Raw genomic sequence first — 5,398 nt, forward strand, 5'->3', positions numbered from 1 at the left:
ACCCATCACTAGACGTACCTACACCCTTACACGTACCCACCCCTACATGTACCATGTGACTACACGTACGTACAGCCCTTCACACGCAACCCTGCCCTACCATGTGTGTGTGTGTGTGTGTTGGCTACCCATCACTACACGTACCTACACCCGTTACACCGTTACCCACCGCTTGATGCATAGAGATTGTAACCGTCATGCAGACTAGCGACTTACCTATGCATACGCATTTGTTGCATCGGTGTGTGGAGCCCACAACTATAATATATATTAGTATAACTGTCTATCTGTTAGCTGCGTCGATAGCATATCACCGCTTGACAGGTTACCCACCGTGCGCGCCGCGCGTGTGTATGCATGTGACACTCGTGCTCGCGTTACGTGCCCGCGCGTTCCACTATGTGTAGTCATGCGCCTACACCCTTCGCATATTTACACCCTTACACGTACCCACCCCTACATGTACCCATCACTACACGTACCTACACCCTTACACGTACCCACCCCTACATGTACCCATCACTACACGTACCTACACCCTTACAACCGTTACCCACCCTACATGTACCCATCACTACACGTACCTACACCCTTACACGTACCCTGCCCTTTACGCATATTTACACCCTTACACGTACCCTGCCCTTACGCATATTTACACCCTTAAGAAACGTACCCGTGCCCATTATTGCCATATTGTATATGCTTACACGTACCCTACGCTGTAATGTACCTGTCCCCTACATGCACACCACCTTTATACGTAAAACTTTTATCCTGTATATGTACGCCCACGCTACGACGCTAACGGTCGGTTTACATGGCTACAGCCGCCTTTACACTGACTCACTCGTTTCGCTGACTCGTGTTAGCATTGCTTAGTGCCGCCGCGAATTCTGCCGTCCTATGAGACATTCTTACATTATTACATCCTGTCATTATGCGGACGCCTAAAGCAGCCTGCCATCCCTGTGATAGATGCGATGAACATAACCGTGCCACCGTGCTAAAATTGATGACACTATATTCATAAACAATACATCATGCTTATGCACTGTAGTGTTTATACGACACTTAAACATAAGCCTACAGTACAATCATCGCAACATCCTCTCTCGCCCGCTCATGAAGTTATCAATGTGCAACCGACCACAACCAACACCCTGTACACAAATTCCCTATACGTACCTTGCCCTTTATTGCTCAATACAAAACACAGAATCGCTCGCTATACACCTTCGTATTGGCAAATAGCAGACGCACAGAAGAACGGCTGAACGCTACGCACTCGCAACGCACGCAGGACCAAACACACCTGGCCCCTTACACTACATGTACGATCGCACGCGTCCATGCGCGCGCACCCCCGCCCATTGCTGCTCAAACAATACAAAACTAGCGCAAGATGTACTGACTCGCAATTTTTCCTCAGTTAAAGCGTCGAAGCGTAATCGCTAACCTTAACCTGGTAGATTTATAGTGGAAGCGAGCTTAAGGTTGGAATATCTCACGTAAGGATCTATATCGAAACTCGTCCATACTGTAGTGCGAGTGTTAGACACACGCGGAAGGCGGTCTGACTCTTTCTCAGTGTTTCACAACACTTACACAATACCCCATTTGTGCATAGCATTGAGAGTGGCAGACTGTGCTCTCCCCATTGTAGATATTGAAATTAGTTCGCAACACATCGATTGGATGCCACGATCTGTCCAGCATGCATGTGGTTCCCTCCTTGTGGACCCTTGACTATTCGAGGACAGCCATGCACATATTGCCCGCCATGCAGGCTTGCACGCAAGCACGCCACGAATGCAGGATGCACCACTCCCACCTCGCGCGCCGCACACGCACAATCACACACACACACACCGCACTCTCTACACGAAGCCATACTCTCATGCAAACGATCGACAACACACAAACACTAACACAAACTTAGCACGACACTGTTACTCCACTATTTTCCCACGACACACACAGTCTTTACGCCGTAGACGCAGACTCGCAGTGACGCGCCTACGCACACTCACGCACGCACGCACGCACGCACGGTCAGGTCACAGATACAACGGCAACTGTCATACGCTTCAAACACACCACTACTGCACAACACACATCCACCGACACGACACGCACGCACGAATGCAGACGCACCACACTCCACGCACGCACGCCACGCTACGCCACGCCAACGACACACCACACACACACCCAACACCACACACTGAGAGCATTTGCATCGTTTTTGGTCATTTTAAAGTTATTACTCTATCTTTTGCTCACGCTAACAGCCACAACACTGCCAAGCAACTGCGCATAGAAGATCACAATATAATGAATTCGAAATCGAAGACAACGACGTGCGACATTCATGAGCCCACAGGCGCTTCCCTCATGCACCACGTGCACACACAACAGGTGACGGACACACACAAACACACACATCACACACCACTGCAGGCACACACACCAGCACATTGCACCACACATTACAAAGAGAAGAGAAGGTTGGAGAGAGGAATCGAATAGAGTAACGAGAAACAAGGGAAAAAAAAAACATATCGTTCAGCCGACCTAGAAAGACACGAAGCACGGTGGCGTGGAACAGCGGCGTGGCGCGACCCATCGTTTACGTCTGGCGTTGTACCGCACAAGGCGCGTCGTGTACGCTGATCAGAGAGGACGGTCGCTAAATCAGCAATGGCCGCACGAACTCGTCTGACTCTGAGGTGTGATCGAGGAGATGACGAGCGGACGAGAGGATAGTAGTAGACGAGAGTGATTATTGGATGCGGAGAGCCGAGGATAGAAGAGTGAGCGAGAAGAGCAAGTTGGAGAGAGAGTGACGACGAGCCGGAGCGATGAGAGCAGAATAAGAAGAGCACGGAGGGAGAACGAGACACACCAGCACACACGCCAGACCACCGGCGCCAAACACGAGCGCTTACCCACGCAACACACGCACACATCGCGCACGCGCACGAGCAGCAGACGTTCACGGACACACAGAGACGGCAGACCCACGCCGCACACCGCCAACGCACCACTACCGCACACATGCAATGCAGCGCAAGCGAGCAATAGCCGGACTGACTTACACGCACCACACACGCGATTTAGAGGCGCGATTCTCACGCACCCGCACTGCCACGTGACACACGCAAACGGCTCCACCGTTCTATAAACGTCCGACACTAGCACCACAACACACACACACACACACACACACACACACATAGAAGATTTGCACTCGCTACCACTATCACAACAGCCACACACACGAGCGCAGAAGACACATAAGAATCGAAAGACAAAGACGTGCGACACTTACCAAGGCCTTGGTGACCGTTGAGTAATGCATAGAGAACGAGAAACAAGGAAAAAAACATCGTCAGCCGACTAGAAAGACACGAGGTGGCGACAACAGGGGGCGCACCCATCGTTACGTTCGTTACGCACGCGCGCGGTACGCTGAGTGGATAAATAGCAAGCGAACTGTGAGGTGAGGTGTGTGGCGATGAGAGTGAGCGCGCACACATGCAATGCAGGCAAGCAGCAAACTACTATTACAGGATGAGAAATTCACCCCGTGCAGGCTACATCCAAACTACTGTATAAATTGTAAATGAGCGTGGTAATTTGTATGGAGATTTTGTTATCTCCGCTAGTCCCTGATCAATTGACACGTCCATCCAGCGTGATCGCGTGATTGACAGGCGCCTCTAGCCAATCAGCATTGAAAGAGGACGTTCTAAAAATGATGCTTAGCAACGAAGTGCCACAAACGTCGACTCGTTGGCGTGCGCGTGTGCAAAAAACATTGTATAAACTGAGTGAGATTGACTGTCCCAGCAACACAATACATGGGAGTGTGGTTATCTTGCTCGGATCGATTGGCCAGTACTAGTAGCTTAGATGAACTGGATTTTTTTTAGAAATTTTCGAATTTCAATCTAACCCTAATCTTGCAAATAAAAAATTGCACAGATTGGATTTCAATAGATCACGATCATGCACATGCATATAACACTTTAATTTACATATGATGAATGCCGAGTCGTGGGGATCCACCAGTCTTGCAAGATCACAATTTGATTAAATATGAAATGACAGTGAATTGACCGTAGCTCACTGGTCTACAGTCTTGGCTGTAATATCTACTCAGCCAAGAACAAACACGATAGTTCGTGCTAGCAAAAAGTACCCTGCTACACTTTGATGGTACGGGACTAAGTAACGATGACAAGTGAGCATCTGAACAGACATGTCAGCATCTACGAGGACAAGTGAGCATCTATGAAGATCAGTGAGCATCTACAAAGACAAGAGAGCATGTATGATGACAAGAGAGCATGTAGGAGGGTAAGCGGGCATCTACGAGGATAAGTAAGCATCTACGGGAACAAGTGAACATCTGCGTTGATAAGTAAGAATCTATGGGAACAAGTGAGCATCTGCGACGATAAGGAAGCATCTACGGAGACAAGTGAGCATCTACGAGAATAAGAAGAAATTATCTACGTGAAAAATCTAGCATCTGTGAGAGCAACAGGGCATCTAAGATGACAAGAGAGCATCTAAAAGGACAGAAGAACATTTACAAGGCTCGCGTCATGCCATGCAGGGTTTCGCAGCAGCGGCGATGATGATGACGCCGATGATGGCAATGATGCCGATGATGACAATGATGCCGATGATGACAATGACGTGGCAACTGCCACACGTAGGGAGCTTCCCTATGCTTCACTCAACACAAGGCCCTGGCGCGCATATGATAGCAACGGTCAAGATAGATGTATGCGCGCACGTGCATGCAGGCGGGTGCAGCAAGCGGGTTTGGGAGCGGAGGGGGGTCGTGTATAGGGGGTGCCACGGTTACCCGCGTGAATCTATGTGCATAAGATGTGCAGCACACAAAGGAGGAGCTGACTCAATTCGCCCCCCTTAGACTAACATTCTTTAATTACCGCAATTAATTACAATTACTATCACATAAACTTTTTGTATCACTACAGTTAATTGCAATTAAACTTATTTCGACTAAACGACTCATCTACCTCGTTAAGCCCACCAGATACGATTAAACCTAATTAGATATGCAATCGTAACAACTAATCGGTTTTCGACGTGTATCTTGGCCGCCATATTAACGTCGGCAATGTTACACACACATGGAAAAACATATGCGATCTCAATCTTTTAAGATTTCAACTGAACATTTACGAATCTTCTGAGAGTATATACATCAAGAGTCAATAATAGAAACAAGAGTCCATAACATTCTATTATAGATTCTTGATATATATATAGTATTATACAGTATATATATATATAAATATATATATAAATTATATATATATATATATCTTGAATGATAATCAATGAATGCGCGATG

General features: G+C 47.9%; 1 protein-coding gene across 1 annotated transcript in view; it reads right to left on the reverse strand.

The window, feature by feature from the left end:
- The window catches only part of LOC106812223, a gene marked incomplete in the record, with an annotated part of 50,441 nt that overhangs the window by 11,805 nt on the left and 33,238 nt on the right, over positions 1-5,398 (reverse strand).

This window comes from Priapulus caudatus, unplaced genomic scaffold, assembly GCF_000485595.1.
Source record: "Priapulus caudatus unplaced genomic scaffold, Priapulus_caudatus-5.0.1 Scaffold622, whole genome shotgun sequence".
In the NCBI taxonomy this organism is placed as follows: Eukaryota; Metazoa; Priapulida; class Priapulimorpha; order Priapulimorphida; family Priapulidae; genus Priapulus; species Priapulus caudatus.